The following is a 19,341-nucleotide window of genomic DNA, read 5'->3' as shown; positions in this document are numbered from 1 at the left end:
TGCTGGGAAATGTTCAACAACTGGGTTCTCTCTGAGGTGAGGGGAATGTATGTTTAAATTCCATCTGTATTATTAACACTATCTTAAGCAAGTACTGATTTGATAGTGTAAAGGGTCAATGGACTCTCTTAGAGTTAACCCGTAAAGCTGACTCCAGTACATTCCTACCTGTACCCTGAGAGGTCTTTCACTCATAGAGTCTGCAAATCCCTGTCCTCTCCAGACAGAGCCTTGGAGAGTCCAGGGTCATCTTTTCATGCCAATGATGGAAGAATTTAATCAAGATGGGTACTGTGAATAGCATTATTCCCCTTTACAGATGAACAGTGAGAAGCGAATAATCCCCTCATTATCACCCATCTAGACCCTGTAAGAGCCAGGAAGGGCCTCCTCCCTCATTTTACAGAAGAGAATGATCAAGTTAATCCAGTGGAAGTTAGAGGATGGAGTTGGGAATGCAGCAGAGCAGGGTCTTGGCCCAGGGTCTCCTGATTCCCCAATTGGTATTCTTTTTACTTGTTCACCAAATACTGAGAGGAAGAAGACCCTCTGACTCTTGAGTGATAGAAGCATAAGAAAAAAAGAAAAAGAAACATTGTTTTTACTTCCTGGTAATGACCTTGTAAATTTAGATGGCTCTGGAGTTGCCCTGAACACTGGGTAACCTTGGTTTGATGACCCAGAGACAACATTAGGACATCCTTTGCTACCCTGGGCTACAGTGGGGTACAGAGAGGTTCAGGCTCAAAGCCTAGGGAATGGCACTGAGTTATTTGCCCAGAATCTAATTGGCCCCAATAGATATGCTTTTCTGGCTAACAAGATTGTCATTATCTTTCAAACCCCAAGCTTGTTTCTTGTGTCCATTCATTTTATGTCCATCTTGTGTCCATCTCCCCCCCTATAACTTCTTTGCATAGGAAAATTTGATTCTAATTCAGCATTTTTTAAAAATCACTTGCATATATCCATTACAAGTTGCTGGAAATCACCTCTTTCCTCAAATTCTACAATTTTAACACCAGACCCAGAGCCCTAGGAGAACTTCAAAACCCAAGTCATAAGTGTTAAGGGTCTACTCAAGGTGACACTCCCCCATCTCCCACAAGTCACTTTTTAGAGCCCTGACCCAAGAATGAGAAAAAAAGGGAGAAACCAAAGGCAGGAAAAAGAAGTCTGAGCTACCTTTAGAGAGGTCCATTCCAAAGTCCCATGATTGGGGGTCGTGTTTGAGTATGTGTAGGGGGAAATGTGGTTATGAGTGCAACTGTGTAAATGTGGGTGTGAATGTAGGTATGAGTGTGGGACTGGGGTGGGAATGTGTGTTATGCAAAAGAAAGGGATAGAAGAAAGAAGGAAGAGAGGGAGGAGGGAATGATGAAGAGAGTCAGAGGGACGGAGGAGAAATGATGATGATGATGATGATGATGATGATGATGATGATGATGATGATGATGATGATGATGATGATGATGATGATAAAAGAGAGATACAGAGAGACTCTCCACCAGGAAAGAGAAGCATGTGGCTTGCCTTGTGGCTAATGTCCCATAAGAGAATTTCCAAAGGCATGAAGCATCTCCCTTCTTCTTCTGACCGAGATCCAGCCTTCTGAGGTCCTCCATTGATATATGTCAAAGGACTTTCTGAGTTAAAGTCCTTCAGCTCTGCTAAGGTAATAACAGCATTTAAAGTTGAAAGGGGTCTTGGGGGCAGCTAGTCAAATCCTTCCATTTTATTGACTAGGAAAAGAAGGTCCAGGATAGCAGTGCCCAAAGTCACACAGGTAGTAAGCAAGAGTTGAGATTCTCTTTGCCTCCAGATGCTAAATCCATTTCTTTTTCTCTGAAATACAGCAGCCTTACTAGCTTTCTCATATAACTGACATAGCAGTGGCATGGAGAAGCCTGGATTTGTGGTCAAGACAAGTCTGAGTTTTATCCCTGCTTCTTTTCTGATACCAGTTCTGTGTGTCCTCAGACAGGGTATTTACCCTCTCTGAGATTCACTCCTTTCACCTGTAAGAGTAGCACTGGGGAAAAGTGGAAAGAAATCATAACCTGCCACCCATGTAATTCCAAAACTCATTGCTCCAATCTCAATCAATGCCCCTGGGAAATGGGGACAACAATCCTTGTGTTCCTGGTGAACAGCATGCTGGCTTTTTCATTGGTAGGTCTGGGTTCTCTTCTTGGCTCTGTCCTTTACTTCCTGAGTGACCCTGGGCCAGTCATTTGCCCTCCATGGGCTTCCATTTCCCCATCTGTTAAAGGATAGGTTTGGACAGACATTTCTAGGTTCCCTTCCAGGTCTCAAACTTTGATTTCTACTGTAAAATCTACCGTACTGACATACAGACTCTCCACCTGGAAAGAGAAGCATGTGGCTACAACTAGGAGTTGTAATCATCTAATCAATGGCAGCATCTCCAAGTCTCCTCTGATCTTCTCTAAAAGTTTTCCAAACAAATCCCATTCAAATGTGGCCAAAAGAAGAAGGGTCCATACATGCATCAGCTCATTTGTTGTGATTCAGTCATTTTTCAGTCATGTCAACTCTTTGTGACTCCATTAGGGGTTTTCTTGGCAAAGATACTGAAATGGTTTACCATTTCTCTCTCCAGCTCATTTTATAGATGAGGAAACCACGGCAAATGGGGTCACACAGCTGGGAAGTGTCTGAGGTCACATTTGAACTCAAGACCTCCCATCTCCAGGCCTGGCTCTCTATCCACTGAGGTTCATTAAGCATAGAATAGTCACCCATTTGCTCAACCCTTTAGGGTTGTGTTTGTGAAGATGTAGCATGTGTGCTTTGGGTACACAGAGCTTCGCAACTTTCAAAATTTGCATGGCAGCTAGTCCCATCCTCGCAGTGATCCTGGAGCATCAGCTATCTCACCCTATATGACTCTAGTGTCTGAATGTGACTTGAGTGTCTCATTGACTGTAACGTGTAATGTAATGGATGAAGTGTCTCAAAGGGCCAGCACCTTCCTTCCCAGGTGTTCCCACTTCTCCCTTCCTCTTTTCTTCCTCCTTCTCCCTCCGATCCTCCCTCTCAGTCTTGTTTTTTCTCCTTCTTTCCTTCCTCCTCCCCTTCTGCCTCTCAGTCCCCCCTTTTCTTCCAATTTCTTCTGTTTCTCTACCCTCTCCTTCCCACCCTGCTGCAGCCTCCTCTTCCTCTTTTCTTCCTTCTCCCCCTCACACCAGACTCTTTCCTTGATAACTTCTGAAAACCAGTCCCCCCTTCCTCCTAATCATGGGTATGCTGGCACCAGGCCCAGGCCCCCTGGCTCTGACACTGCCCGATGATGGATGGTCCTGCCTACAGTTGAGCCATCTTCCAAAGCACTCCCCAGGCTCCAGTTGAACTTTGGGGCTGTCCTACTTTTCTCTCCGAGCGGCTGGCCCCCGAGGTCCCGTTGTGATACAGCCTGGAATGTGAAGGGGAAGTCTCATTAGATTTGACATTTTAATTGAAGAATGATAAATGTCCTTTCTTAAACTTTCTTCCTGCTATTCACAGGTGACCATCTGCCTGAAAGTACTGGAGCCGTACGAAGCTTCTGATGGCACCCTCAGCCACCTGCTCAGCTGCCTCCTCGGGCCCTGGCTGCCCAGTGAACAAAGAGGGGGCCATCAGGACCAGGCTATGGAGATGAATGGGAGCCTCTGTGGCCAGGCAGACACAACATCAGATCTATTATTCCACTTGAAATGCCAAAGAACCAGTGATTTTGTCTTCATGGAGACCAACCGTCTGGCAGAGTGTAGGTCTGAAACACCTAAGCTTGATCTTTGATTCTCGTCATTCATTCTTTCATCTTATGTGTGGCAGGCACCTCTTCTTGTCTAAAGGGAAGTGGGAAGAAGGGAGGAGATCTAAAGGTATCACAAAGGATGCATCAACACAGATCTCGGAGCTAGGAAGGACCTGAGGTCACCTCGTCTAGCCCATGCCTGACCAAGAATCTCCTGAGCCCAGATGTGGACATCCAGCTTCCTCCTGAAACCCTCCACCGAGAGACAAATTACAGCCTTTCCTAGCAGCCCATGCCACTCGGGTCAGCTCTAATTTGGGGGAAACTTCCTTATGGAGCTAAAACTAGTCTGCAATTACCACTCATCAGTCCTGGTTTCAAGAGGAAGTTCCAGTTTACCACATTCTTCCCAAGTCGTGTCTCCACGTCCACTCCGAGTCCATCCTTTGTTTCTGCCTAGGTAGCCAACCTTTCTGAAGTCAGTTCATTTGATTCAGCTGTCGTTTCCCTCCTCTTCTATTCTTGGTTATGAGGGTTGGCTCTCTAGAAGGGAGAAGAGAAGGGATGCATCGGGATTGCGCAGGTGACAAGTGGACAAAATGCATTTTTGAAAATAATGGTGCCGGGAACTGAACACAATTCTTGGGCTCCAGTCTGACTGGAGAATAGTGGAGCAAGGCTGTTGCACTTCTTATACTTGCAATTGTTGCTTGACTCATGTTGGGCTTGAATCCTCTAGATCTTTTCCAAAGTCAACCTGGAAAAGACACCACAAATCTAGCAGAGGGTTCCCTTGGAAGGAGTCAGCCATTGCATAATACTGCAGAAGGCGAGCTGGTGGAGAGCAGTTCTGGCTGGAGCAGCCACAGAAGGCTTCGGGACCCGTGCTAGTGCATTGTGGGGCTCCTTGCAATGGGCCCATGAGAGCAGGCAAGATTTGGTGGAGGGCTTTGGAGACACATCCCACTCCTGTGGACAGCATCAATGAGGGAGTCTTGGGGCAAGTAGATGAGGAAGCTCCAGTGAGTCCCTGAAGTAAGGAGCCCCACACAGTGACAGGCAAACAGCCTGGCTGTAAATCTTGCCCAGACCAAACTGATTAGGGAGCTTCAGGCAATGGCCCATCAATCATGACATTTCCCAGTGCAGTTCCAAAAGCAGTGGGGCTTGGGGAGAGAACCCGTCCCCTGAGGGAAGGGGGAAGAGAGAGTGGGTCAGGGGCCAGGGATGTGTTATTTGTGATGCTGCCTGGAAGAGAAAATAAAATTCCCTTTGTGGGAAACCTACTTGTCCTGTGAATTGGAACAAAATGGTGCCTGCTTACAAAGATGGGCTTTGAAGAACTTCATTCCAAACTCAGTATGGGAGAGAACTCCAGTCCAGCCTGGGGCTTTCCCTAAAAGGTCAAGGGAGTCTACAACCCTGCCACTGCTGGGAAAGAGGCCCCCAAAAGAGGGTAGTCCATGCAGCAGCCTCCAACACACACACACACCTTGCTCAGCACCCTCATTTATCTGCCCTGACTGTCATAATCTGCTTCGGCTTACAGGTAATTTAATTGCTGTCACTCAAGAGCAAAGGAAGGGGTCTTATTTATCCTCCTATTCCCCTCACTTCTCACCTTAGGGCCACAAACATATGAGAAGTCAACAAATATCTATTTACTGGCAGCTAGGTGGCACCAGGCCTGGAGTCAGAAGGAGCAGAGTTCAAAGCTAGCATCAGATGCTTACTAGCTGTGTGACCCTAGGTAAGTCACTTCACCCTGTTTGCTTAAGTTTCTTCATCTAAAAGATAAGCTGGAGAAGGGAATGGTAAGCCACTCCACTATCTTGGCCACAAAAACCCCAAATGGGCTCACAAAGAGTTGCATGCCAATGAAAAATAGCCAAACAAAAAATATCTAAAGATTCAAATGATTGGAACAAATTCCCTACTCATCCTTCAAACCCAATTAAAATGCTACCTATTCCATTCAGTTCTTCAGATGTATGTTAAGCCTTCACCTGGGCCAAATACTATCCTGCAAGGTCACAAGGGAAACTGTTGCCTTCAAAGAATTCATGCTCTACAAATCCTCCATTATGGGATCTTCCAGGTCCAACTTTTTCACCCTACAATCAACTGTCTCAGGCAGAGGCAGTACCCCCTCTGCTTTGCTCTGTATTCCTGGGTGTTCAAGGTTCCAAAAGGAGCTCAACATTCCCTTATGCACAGGCACCTAGATGTAGAGGGATCACTACAAATGATGCTCCTCTTCCCCCTCCCAACCTCTGATTGTGAGGAGGAAGGGCTCCCCCAGCTCTGGATTAGGGGTGCCTTAGCACAGGGGTTCCTGCTGCTTCCTTGAAGTCCCTGCTTGCTCAGTTCTGACATCAACCCCTTCTCAGTCCCCTAGAATCATTCAGAGTGCCAGGGGCTCCTCTCACAGCCAAGACTCTACCAGGACCAAGCCTTGGACTCTAGGCAAATTCACTTGCATTGAATCATCTGTGTGTCTACTATTTCCAATTACCAGGCAGAGGAACATGCCTAAAGGGGTCCCGGTCATCACTAGGACCAGTGACCAGCTATGCAGTAAAAGCTACTGGGTGGGTCTCCCTTCTTCTTCATGGCTCTTGGGAAGAGAATAAACTCCTCCATTAGAGCACCTGCAGACTCCAACCAATGGTTCAGAATGGGATGAGTTCTTTGACAACAGAAAGCCCAGCTCCCTCATTTGACAGATGAGAACACTGAGGCTCAGGGAGGGAGAGGCCTTTGGCCTAGATGACACAGCAAGTCCATGGCAGAGCTGGTTCTGCCCTCTGGGACCAAGCAAAGCAAAATCAACCCGTCTTCTACTAACTATCCCTAACTTCAAATACCTGAATGCACCTTCCCATTCCCTCCCCTCCATGGACAACCCCCACCTCTACATCAGCTTAGAGGCAAGAGAGTTGCCTGGAGTCCTGAGAAGTGCTGACTTACCCAGCAAGTCCCACCAAGATGTACCACAGGTGGTACTCGAACCCAGGTTCTCCTGATGTGGAGGCTAGCTTCCTGACGATTATACTGCCTCCTTGATAAGCCCTCTAGATAGTTCCAACTCTGAGTGCTCAGAACATCTCAACAATAAAAGCTACCTCGAACTGGAATGGGCTCCCTTGAAATGTAGTGAGCCTCACATCACTGGAAGTATTCCTGGCATCATAGATTCTGGGGAGGCTAGAAATCTATGTGGTGGACAGGACTCTTTCATAGGGAAGAATTTGCCTCAATGCTATCTGAAGCCCCTTCCAGCTCTGATCCTGAGATTTTGTGATTTCTTATTTAACTTTCAATAATCAGAGGAGCAACACTTCTCTCCTTTCAGTCTTTATTTTACACTAAATAAAATCTGTTCACTTGTTCTTCCTAATGGACTCCATCAGTTCACTTGGTGGACCCTTGATATGTCTTTTGGATTTCCCAAAGAAACAACCCAAGGAGTAGCTGACTCTGTCCACAAAGGCAGTCATTTTTTACTGATAGAATCCTTCTCACTCAAGGTCTGGCCATCATTTGTTTAATTAGCATGTTAGACACTGCTTAGGAGACGGGTCTTTCATTCTTCCCCCCTCTTATTTTCTCTTTTTTTCCCTTCCTCTTTCCTTCTTTCCTTCTTTCTTTCCTTCCTTTCTTTTCTTTGATTTCTTCTTCATTCTTTACCTTTTGTCTTTCTTTGCTTCCTTCCCTTCTTTTCTTCATTCATTTGATCCTCCCTTTTTGCTTCTGTTTCCCTCCCTCCCTTGCTTGCTCCCTCCTTCTTCCCTTCCTTTTATTCCTCTCTCCCTTCCCCCTTTCCTTCTTTCCTTCAGTCCTCAGTAGCCTCCATCTTTGCCCCCTCCCTGTCACTAACTGGCCCCATGTTCTGGTTTCAGGCAGTATTGCATATACTCATCAGTCTCTCACTGTTTATTTCACACTTAATTTCCTTTTGGAGCCTCTGAAGAATAGCGCCTGGCCTGGTGATTTAATGCATCAAGGTTTTTTTTCCAGTCCCTTCCCCAAGTTCGCCCTTGGAGACTTCAATCTCTGCCAGGGCCCCACTCCAACTTCTCATGAAAAGTGCTTCTGTGATACGAATTTTCACATCATCCTCAATGATAATCACTGATGTAAAAAAAGTCAGCTGGGTTCCCTGGCCCTTCACCATCTCCTCTGATGGGGGGTGGGGGGAGTGGACAGCAGAGGATGTCAGTGTCACTCATGAAAGCATCCTGCCTTTAGCCCACATGAACTTGCTATCCAGACTTGTCCTGCTTCAATGCTTCTTGGACCAGGGCATCTGGGAGGATCCACACCAATCACCAATCTACTGGCTGTTCAGAGAGGGTCCCCTACCCATTTTAACCAAAAGGCTGTACTTTTAGGTCCCTTCCCTCTCACGTCCTTTTTATATCCCTGAACTTTAGCTACTTTCTCTCTTGAGTGACTTTTCTGCCTAGATAATCCAGGGAAAGAGAATACAAGCAAGATAAGTGCCCAACTTGGACTCCACAGAGCCCTGGGGTTGAGTACTGTCTCCTACACTAGTGCTGTGACCATGGGCAAACCTCTTAGCCTTTCCATGACTCAGTTTTCTCCTCAGCAAAGGAGAGAAAGCATCTGCCTCCTGGGTTGCATGGAGGCTCCAGCGAGAGTGATAAGGCATGGCAAGTCCTTTGCAGAATTTAACATCCATGTCAATGCCTCCTTCCATCTCTGCATCTAACACCCTGAGACTTTCAAGGGTGCTTTGTTGTTTTGCCAGCAGCTCCTGGGGGTTTCCAGCAGACCCCTCTTCCCTCACGGTGTGGACGTCACCCTGACTCTCAAAAGCTCAGCTGGTGGAACCCAAACTCTCACAGGCTCTGCCAAGCCAGACAGGCTAACAATAGACTGTGTCAGCCAGTCAGTTGGCCAATCTTTATTAAGCACTGACTATGTGCTAAGCACTAGGGATAGAAAAGTGCTGGAGACAGAGAGGCACATTCTAGTGGGGAAACAACATGTAAGTAAGTAAGACCAAATGAAATAATTACAATAATAGTTTCAGAGTTAGAACTTCAAGCCTAGTTAGAGCACTGGGAGGCTCTCACAGGCCAGTTGCTGGAGAGTAAAATATAGTCAAACATGTACCAGGACTTAAATACGGTGGCTAGTGTCCTGCGGAGGGGCACCATCTGCAGAATGGCCAGGATGGCCAAGGACACTGGGCCAGGCTGGGCAGCCATGGAGACACCCTCCTTCCACAAGACAGTCAGCCTTGGTGGGAAGTCAAACCCAGCATAATCCTTAGCTTTCCATGGATTCCCCTGAGCAGCCTGGGCACAGTCAGATGGTTTGAACCCCAGGCCCAAGCAAGCACCCAGGGGTCCTGGTTGACAACTTCACTCCTGGAGCTGCTTTTTGGCCTCCTTCCCAATAGAGGCTGCCTTTACACATGGGCTGAAGACATAGGATGGCTTCAGAAAGACCAGCAAGGTCCTTCCTACACAGAAATATAAACACATCACCATTCTCCAACCATTAGATGGATACAGGACAGGGTCTTCAGAGCAAGGTCTCTCACCTCCCTAGGCCTCAGTTTCCTCCTCTGTCAAACGGACTTACTGGCCCCTGAGAGTCCTTCCATATGTAAACATCTGAGCCTAGGATTGCTCTCTGCAGGACTAAAATACTCCCCCCTCTATAAGTGATCTGGATCAGCTAATCTTCTCTGGCCATGTTGAACTTGACTCCTGCCCATGTCACCTACATTCAGGACTCCTGAGCTGCTGCCACCCAAGCTCGGCCCCTCAGCAATCACTCTTAAGAGGCTGAAAGAAGACACTAATGCAAGAAGTATGGGGTAAAAACAAGTAAAGAGAGCACTTCTCTGTGGATCCTATTCACTGGCCCCACTGGCCCACCTCCACCAGTACACGGGGGAGATTCTAAAAACAAGCCACGTCCAGAAGTCTCAAACTGTGGCTGGATACAAGTGGGCAAGGGCTAGCCTCAGGCCAAGGGGGCTTCCTAGCTGAGAAATAGCTAGTGAGTGAATGAAGGAATAGCAATGCATTTATGAAGGGCCCCCTATGCAATAAGCACTGTGCTGAGCGTGCAAGATGGTCCCTGCTCTTAGACACTACATTTTCAAGGAAGGAGGTAACATATAAAGAGGGCTACAGGGACAGGGTGAATGGAAAGGCCTGGAGCTCCTAAGGAGACAGCTGAGAGTGGATGACAAGGTCTAAGAATCCTGAAAGTATGTTGGGAGGTGCTTGGTGATCTGGAGGGGAGCAGGGACCACTGCACAAAAAATGAGCCACCAATATGGAGCCCCACTAGGTCCACCCCCATCTGCTTTAGCTTGATGACAGTGTGCCTGTTCTGGTTTCAGGCTTGAGCTCTCTGTTAATAATTTCCTTTGGAAATGAGAAACCTCCTGGGCCAAAAGAGACTGGCCTGTCTCAATGCCCTTTCCCAGGCACCAGGTTTGCTCTTATATCCATCAATCTTGATGAACTCGGGGCCTGGCCCAGCTACAGCATCTTGCTTATCACCTAATGCTGATTCAGGGCTTACAGGTAATATCCTTGGCAGGTCCAGGGCTCTTCACACCTGATGTCTGTTCCCGGGATGGCTTTTCTGGCACTGAGCTTAAACCAAAAACCTCTCACCTGCCACAGGCGACAGACACAGCCTCTTCTCTGGAATAACTGTGGAGTTCCATGATTAATGAAGGAAGAGGAGAGGAATTAGAAAAACAGCAGCAGGGGAGGTGGAGGAGGGAATAGAGGAAGAGAAAGCAGAAAAAGAGGCACAGGAGAAACAGGAGATCAGAAAGCCAAGGCTGAGGGGAGGGAGAAAAAAAAAAGAAGACTATTCCGGTCCAAGGAAAAAGCAAGGGGGAGCCTTGAGAGTCAGAAGACCTGAGTTCAAATCACAATCCCTACCTGTGTGACCATGGGCAAGTCCCTGGGTCTCAGATTCCTCATCTGTAAAAATGGAGTGGGGTTATATGATTTCTGAGGTTCCTTCCAACTCTAGCCCTTGGAGAAAGAGAATAAAAAGTAATTGGAGCAGAAAGGGGAAGGAGAGACAGAAAAGGAAAGAGAGGAAGAAGAGGAAGGGAAAGAGAAAAGAACCAGAGAAAAAGCAGGGGCATAGACAGGTCCTGCAGTACCAAAGATGACTCACTAGGAGCATCCTTCAGCTTCTTCAGCACACAGCTGACACTTCTGTCTACCTTGATTCCCCTCGCTCAGGACCTCTCCCTTGGTATTGCTGTGTATTTATTTTTATATGCTTAAATGTATGCATGTCATCTTCTTGACAGAATGTAAGCTCATTGAAGGCAAGACCTATGTCGTTTTGTTTTTCTCTCCACAGTTCCTAGCACAATGCCCAGCACATAGTAATGAGTTCTTCACAAAAAATGAGTTCAGTTGAATTAAAGATGAATGAATGACTTTACCTGGAACATAAAACTATTTCTCTCCTAGGAAACATGTTTGTTCTGTGAATTGGAACAAAATACTACCTAGGTGACCTTGGGTGGATCACTTCCTCTCTATGGGCCTTGTTTTCTCCATCTGTAAAATAAGGGGGTTGAACTAAATGATTTCCGAAGCCCTCCCAACTTGACATTTTATCATCCTATGCTTCGGTTCCCCTGTCTGTAAGATGAGGATGTTAGACTAGATGGCCTCCCAGGTCCTTCCCTTTTGACATCTATGATCTTATGCCACAGTTCACCCAAATATAAAATAAGACGGTTAGACTTCCAAGATCCTTTCCCATGGGATGTCTATAATCCTATGAATTTCTAAGGCACCAAGGGAAGCTACAAGCAATGGCAGCAGAAGGGAGGTTTACTAACCATGACAGTGGTGCCACCTCAGCCTATTAGTGCAGGGTTTGGGAGAGGAAGAGTGACTTGCTATGGAGAGGTAGAGATGTGACATCTACAGAAGAGTGAGGTCACAAGGAGCCCAAGAAGCTGGAAGGATTCTGAGAGGAAGAGAATGATGAGATAGAACCAGTACTAAATTTAGTACTCTTCCTAAAAAAACACACTGCCTCCCTTCTCGGGAAAAAACTGGGAATACTTAATCTGAAAAAGAAAAAAGTGGGACAATCAACTGAGGATGGGGAATAACAGCTATGTTCAAGTATTTGTGAGAGGATTCCTTTGTTCCACTTGGACCGACAGGAGCAGAACCGAGCAACTGGGAATGGGCCAGGGAGGGGGGAATTACAAAGGATATGATTTGGGGCTCAATATAAGAAACATTCTAATAAAGGCATCCAAAAATAAAATGGGTTGCTAAAAAGGTAGTGAACTCCTTGTAATGAAGAATCTCCAAGCAAAAGCTGGATAGTTGTTCATAAGGACTTCTGAGGGAAGGAGGAGTAGGAGGGAAGTTTTAGGTAATGCCTTAGGTCTCTCCTAGCTCTTCAATTGAATGAAAGTTGAATTTTGGTACCAATAAATCCATTTCCAACACAACTGGGAATATTCAAAACCTTAGGACTCTTACCATCCTTTGTCCTTAGAAATTATATACTCTAATAAAAGGATCTCCCTTTTATTTTAGAAAAATTTTCTTAGTGTACATAAAGCATACAGGGCATCAAAATCAAGAAGAAATATCACTGGCATAGGAACACAGGGTTCTAGGTAGGGTTCTAGTTGAGCCTCAGCAACTGACTGCTTAATTGGAACAATATTTAATATGTCAGAGTTTCCTCATTTCAAAAGTGGGGAGAAAATCCCTGTCCCCTTTGTATACCTCTGGAATAGGATATAGACCCATGAGATTCCTGGAGGATACATGGAAATATATATTTGATATTTGTTCAAATATACATTCAAAAATATATACTCAAAATGTGTTCTCATAATGCCCCAAAATTCCATTTTTGTGTTGATGGAAATATTCTGAGCAAGGGAAGAAAAAAAATACTCTCTAAGTGTTCAGTCCATTTGTCTTGTTTCTGATGAGACTGCCTCCCCCCTGCTCAGATAGGGAGGGGTGTGTGTGTGTGTGTGTGTGTGTGTGTGTGTGTGTGTGTGTGTGTGTGTGTGTGAAACATGATTGAACCTTGAGAAATTTCCCAATGAACAAGGGCCATGAATTAATGGAAATTGTTGCCAAGGATCTTGTTCTGAGTCCAAGATCCCAGCATTCTTGAGCAGAATGGGTTGATTTCCCCCTGAGCATCCTATTCCTAGCCTCCCCCCAGTCCTTTACAGCTCATGATAAGTAACTGATGTAACTCACACTGACAGATCACAACTTGTTCCCTCGCTCTAATTTGGAGCTGCAGATTGGGCCCCAAAGTTGCAAACTCGCCTAAATGAATTTAATGAGACCCAGTCTGGAGCACCTGCTCTCCCATCATCATCAACTCCCTGGATGGGCAGAGATGGTATCTATCTGGGGGTTTTGAATGACTCAAGAGCCAGCCCTGCCCAGAGGCTGGGACAGAGACACTGAGTATTTGGAAGGTTGGAAAGTCCTCTGACTGAGCTAATTCAAGGTATTGATTTAATAATGATGGGAGAATTGAAATAGAATATCAAACTTATCAGTTCTCATATTAGACACTCCATTTGGGAAAGGGGAGAGAGAGAAGAGGAGAGAAGCATGGCTACTCAAGTTTGGAAGGGAATTCAGAAAGCATTTACTTTTGAAAAAGTATTCTCTCTATAACTGGATTTAACATCTGCTATGACAGGAAACTCACTACCTCCCCCAGAAGACCCATTCTAATTATTAATATCTCTTTATGGTATTTCCCCCCTCCCTCCAACATTAAGCCAAAATCTGTCTCTTCACTCCCATGCATTGCTCAGAACTCTTCTACCTGATGTCAGGGAGAACAAATTTATTCCCGCCTTGTTATTTATTTATTCCAATTTTTTCAGTTATATGTAGGAGCAATTTTTGACAATCACATTTTGACATTTTAAAATTCCAATTTTCTCCCTCCCTATCCTCCCCCCAACACCTAGTAGCGAATAGTCTGATATAGGTTATATCCATACTTTCATGTAATACATATTTCCACATTGCTCATGTCATGACAAAAGGCACATGATCCACATACAATAGAAATTTCATGAAGAAAACATAATGGAAGATGGAATGTTTTTATCTTCACTCAGACTCCCAAAGTTCCTACTTTGGCTGTGGAGCACATTTTTTATCATGAGTCCCTTCTGGTTATCTTGGAGACTTGATTTGCTTATAATGATTTGGTCCTTCACAGTTAATTATCATGTAATATTTCTGTTACTATATATATTGGTCTCCTGGTTCTGCTCATTTCACTTTTCATCAGTTCATATGTCTTTCTATATTTTTCTGAACTCATCCTGAGGTTCAGTAATGTTTCTTTACAACCAAATATAATCCATTCCCCAAGTGACAGACAACCTCTCACTTTCCAATTCTTTGCCATTCTAAAAAGAACTGTTAAAAATATTTTGGTACAGAGACTTCCAGAGGCAGAGCCAAGATGGTGGAATAGAGCCGAGAAGTTCAAGGTCACCATAAGAATCCTCTCCAACCAATATTAAAATAACCCCACAGAAACACATACAGGAGTGAAAGAACCAACAAGGAGAGTAAAACAATTTTTAAGAAAAGAAAAATCCAAAAGGTAGGCAGAGAACATCTGGGGCATTGGGGTAAGAATGGAATACAGTCATCAAGAGGCTTTCTGTAGAAGGGAGTGAGGAGCAAGCCAAGAGCACACCACATGCCCCCATTCCACATCTGCTGTTCCAGTTTCGGAACCTAAGTCCAAGTCAAAATCCAGACCCTGAGACCCTGTCTGGACAAACAGAGGTCCAACCAACCCACACCCCTTGAAATTCCAAAGCTGTGGTAAAGTCTGGAATCCCAGCTCAGGGCAGTCTGGCCTAAATCAGACTGATCTGTGTGGGCCCAGAAGGAAGCCATGAGTCCTACTCTGGGCCTGTGGGGAGGACATAGATCCCAGTTTGGGGTAGTTGATAGACCCAAAGGGGGGGAGGGATGCCTGATTATTTTGCCAAAAGCTCAGGGCAAAACCCAGGACAGGGCAATCAACTGTGTGCCTGACAAAATCAAGCTCACAGTGAGACCAAAAGCTTTTGCCCAAGCCTGAGGCAAGTCTTTAAGCTATCAAGGATTATTATATTATTATAATAAGATTATCAAGGGATAATTGAATCAGCAGAGGGAGGTGGCCCTCAGACCTCCCAGCCCTGAGGCCATCATACCATCTTGGAAGAACTGAAACTGGCAGAAATCCAGAAATAAAGTTAAGGGTAGAATCAAGGAAAGATTGAAGTTTAACCTCCCAGAGAACACATACTACTGTAATAATTAAAAACTATAATAATATTTCTTTCTACCCAGAGATATATATTTTATAAAGTTTATTAGGAAGGGTAGACAATCATTCCTAAGTAACCTGACTGCGTGAAGCCAACCTGCCAATCTCCTCCTCATTCCCCATTACCTCCTGGTCTTCTTGTTCATTTCCCCTGGTTCTGCCCCAAACCTTAACTTTTAGTGACATACAGAACATACACCAACACAACCCTGGTGCAACTGTGGTATGTCAGGAATGTTTGATAGACATGTAAAGTTACTCAGGAAGGGGGAAGGGATGAGCTTCCTTGACACACTACCTATAAAAAGGTAGGAAAAATGAGCAGACAATAAAAAAGCACCTAACTATAAAGAATTTTTGTGGAGACAAAGAGCAAGGTATAGACACAGAAGGGGACAGTGAAAACAAAGCAATACACACAAAGTCTAAAAGAAAAATATGGATTGTATGTAGATTCTAGAAGAGTTCAAAAAGGACTTCAAAAACCAATTAAGAGAAGCAGAGGAAAAATGGGGAAGAGAAATGAAAGCAATGCAAGAAGAAATGGGCCAAATGAAAAAGGAGACCCAAAAGCTGTAAAAATTATATTAGTATCTAGTCATAAAAACATTATAATTCATGAGGTTTATTAAGGATTATTAGAATTCAAGGAATAAGGAAAATACAAAAATAAGAAACCACATGCCCATGGCTGATTTAGCCAATTCAGAATACCTGCGCTTAGCTTACTTACTACATCATTGCAAATGGAAGAGCAGAGCATAGAAGAGAGTGAGGTAGGCATTACTGCCAGTTTAAATACTAATTGTGGTCTCGCCCAGGTGGAGACTCAGATGAGATTATAGGGAATTCTGGAAAATACCAAGGACTTCTGGGGATTGAAGTCTAGGGTTCAAATCTCCATTTTTACAAAACTGACAGAGAAAAATCAGACCTTAAAAATCAGAATTGAACAGCTAGAAACTAATGATTTCATGAGACATCAAGAAACAATAACATGAAATCAAAAGAATGAAAAACCAGAACATGAAGTATCTCATTGAAAAAAACAACTGACATGGAAAATAGATCCAGAAGAGACAATTTAAGAATTATTGGACTACCTGAAAGTCATGATTAAAAAAAACAACTTGGACATCATAATACAAGAAATTATCAAAGATAACTGCCTAGATATTCTCAAACAAGAAAATAAAATAGATATTGAAAGAATCCACAAATCACCCCCAGAAAGAAATCCTCAAATGACAACTTCGAGGAATATAAAAGCTGAACTCAAGAGCACCCACACCAAGGAGAAAATACTTCAAGCAGTCAGAAAAACAATGGAGCTACAATCAGGATCGCACAGAACTTAGCAGCTTCTATAGTAAAAGATTGGAAGGCATGGAATATGATATGCAGGAAGGCTAAAGATCTAGGTTTACAACCCAGAGTCACCTATTCAGCAAAACTAAGTATATTCTTTCAGTGAAAAAAAAAATGGACATTCAATAAGATAGAAGATTTCAAGCATTTCTGAGGAATAAGCCAGACCTAAACAAAAAAATTTGAAGTCCAAATATGAGATCCAAAAGAAGCCTAAAAAAGAAAGAGAAAATTTAAGAGACTCATTAAGGTAAAAATGTTTGTGTTTCTACATGGAATGAGGATATCTGCAATTCTCAAAAATTACTCAGTAGTAGAACATATACTTAAAGAAGTAGAAGAGGATGGGGATGTAAGCTGATTATGATGACATGATACATTAAAAAATCAATGGGTGAAAAAGAGGAGTTCAATGAAAGAAAAGGGAAGGGAGAGATAGAATGGGGTAAATTATATAACATAAAGAGGTGTGAAAATCATTATGGGGAGGGGAGGATAAGGGTACTGATGGGCAATGCTTAAATTTTACTCTCATTGTACCTGGCTCAGAGAGGGAAAAGCAAATATACTCATTGGGGTATAGCATTCTATCTTACTCTACAGAGAAGTAGAAGAATAAGACGAGGGAAAGGGGAGGTAATTGAAGGGAGGGAGAAGGGAGGGGTGTGATAAAAAGTAAAACACTGATGAGGAGGAACAGAGTGAAAGGGAATAGAGCAGGATCAGAAATGGAAAATAAGATGGAGGAATATTGGTATAGGATTTGGGGTTTTGATTTTTAACAGATTGCTCTATTACAAAAAATTAACAGTATAGAAATAGGTATTGAGTGATGATACATGTATAACCTAGTGGAATTGCTTGTTGGCTCTGGGAGGGAGGAGGAAGAAGGGGAGGGAAAGAACATGAATCATGTAACCATGGAAAAATATTTAAAAATAAAATTTAAAAATATTTGGGTATAGGTAGGTCCCTTTTCCCTTATCTCTGATCTCTTTGGGATACAGATCCAATAGTGATGTGGTTGGGTCTAAGGGTATGCATAGTTTTGTGGATCTTTGAGCCTGGTTCCATATTGCTCTCCAGAATTATTGTACCAATTCACAGTTCCATTAACAGTATATTAATGTCCCAATTTCCCCACACACCCTCCAACATTCATTATTTTCCTTTTTGGTTATGTTAGCCAATCTGGTAAATATGAGATGGTATCTCAGAATTGTTTTAATTTGCATTTCTTTAATCAATAGTGACTTGGAGCATTTTTTCATACAACTATGGATAGTTTTAATTTCTCTTAAGAACTGCTTGTTCATATCCTTTGACCATTTTTCAATTGTGCAGTGCTTTGAATTCTTATAAATTTGACTACATTCTCTATAAATTTGAAAAACAAGGCTTTTGACAGAGACACTTGCTATAACCCCCCCCCCAATTTGTTGTTTCCCTTCTAATCTTGGTTGCATTTGGTTTTATTTGGACAAAACCTTTTTAATTTAAGATAATCAAAACTCTATTTCATTTTTCATCATGTTCTCCATTTCTTGTTTGGTCATAAATCCCTATGTCTTGTTTGGTACAAATTCTTCCCTTATCCATAAATCTGGCAGGTAAACTTTTCCATGTTCCCCTAATTTGTTTATGTTGTCAGCTTTTATTTCTAGAACAAGTATCCATTTTGACTTTATCTTAGTGTATGGTGGAGATGTTGGTCTAAGCTGAGTCTCTGCCTTACTACTTTTCAATTTTCTCAGCAGGAGTTTGTTGAACACTAAGTTGCTATGGATATTAATTGCCATGTATTGATTACCAAATCTATACCAGTGATCCACCACTCTTATTTCCTAGCCAGTTCCAGATTGTTTTGATGATTGTCTAATCCCTCTTTGATATGACAGTCTGTCAAATGCTTAAGGACAGTTGCCATGTGCTAACCCCACTCCTTAGTCTTCTGTTCTCCTTGTTCTCCCCCACCCCCACCCAAATTCTCTCAATCAATCCCTGGATGGAATGATCTTCTGTTCTCACAGATCCGGGTGACAGTATGTTCCCTGACATTTGGAGTCAGGGTGTGGGATCAAGTCTCATATTTACTATTTTCTTACAGAGTTACTCTCTAGGAAGCCATTTCTCCTCTTTGTGCCTCAGTTTCCTAATCTGTAAAATAAAGGGATTGGACTAGCTGGTCTTAAAGTTCCTTCCATATAAGCATTAAGTCCTATGTTCCCATGAAATATCTTGACTAAAAAGTCTTTCATATTTTGTCATTGATACCCTCTAAGAATGTGTAGAAGGGGGAAGTAGAAGGACCCATTCCTTCCCACTCCAGCTCTTTCCAGTCCAGGAATCTTCCCCAGGTAGTTCACAAAATGAGATGGTAATTTTCCTTTGTTGAATGGAAAACTCCAAGGATTTGTGTGATTGGGACCAAGTGGAACTGTATCTTTCTGGTCTTAGCATGGAGTATTTCACTGAAAAAAATTGTCCTAGTAGGCACATTCCAACTGTTTTGGGGTCTTAATAGTTTGTCTATGACTTAAAGTAGGTCAGCTGGTATGACTGGAAGTCCAGAGGGCATCCAGAGTTTGTCAGTGGGGCTGTTGCTTTCTGATGCTTCCTTGACTTCCCTATTGCATATCAAAGAGTTGGAAGCCTTGTGACTCTCTCCCAGCCTTGCTCTTTTCCTTGAAGTTAAGCTGAAGAATAGTCCCAACTTGACTTTAAAGCTCAGCCTTTGCTGCCTTCAGGAGAGGGACCCTTCTCTCTCCATTCTGTTTCCTCAGAGTTGAGCAAAGATAGAAGGAGGAGAAGGAGAAGGAGAATTTACACAG

Source organism: Monodelphis domestica, chromosome 5 (assembly GCF_027887165.1).
Source record: "Monodelphis domestica isolate mMonDom1 chromosome 5, mMonDom1.pri, whole genome shotgun sequence".
NCBI classification, from domain to species: Eukaryota; Metazoa; Chordata; class Mammalia; order Didelphimorphia; family Didelphidae; genus Monodelphis; species Monodelphis domestica.
This window is presented reverse-complemented; position numbering follows the sequence as displayed.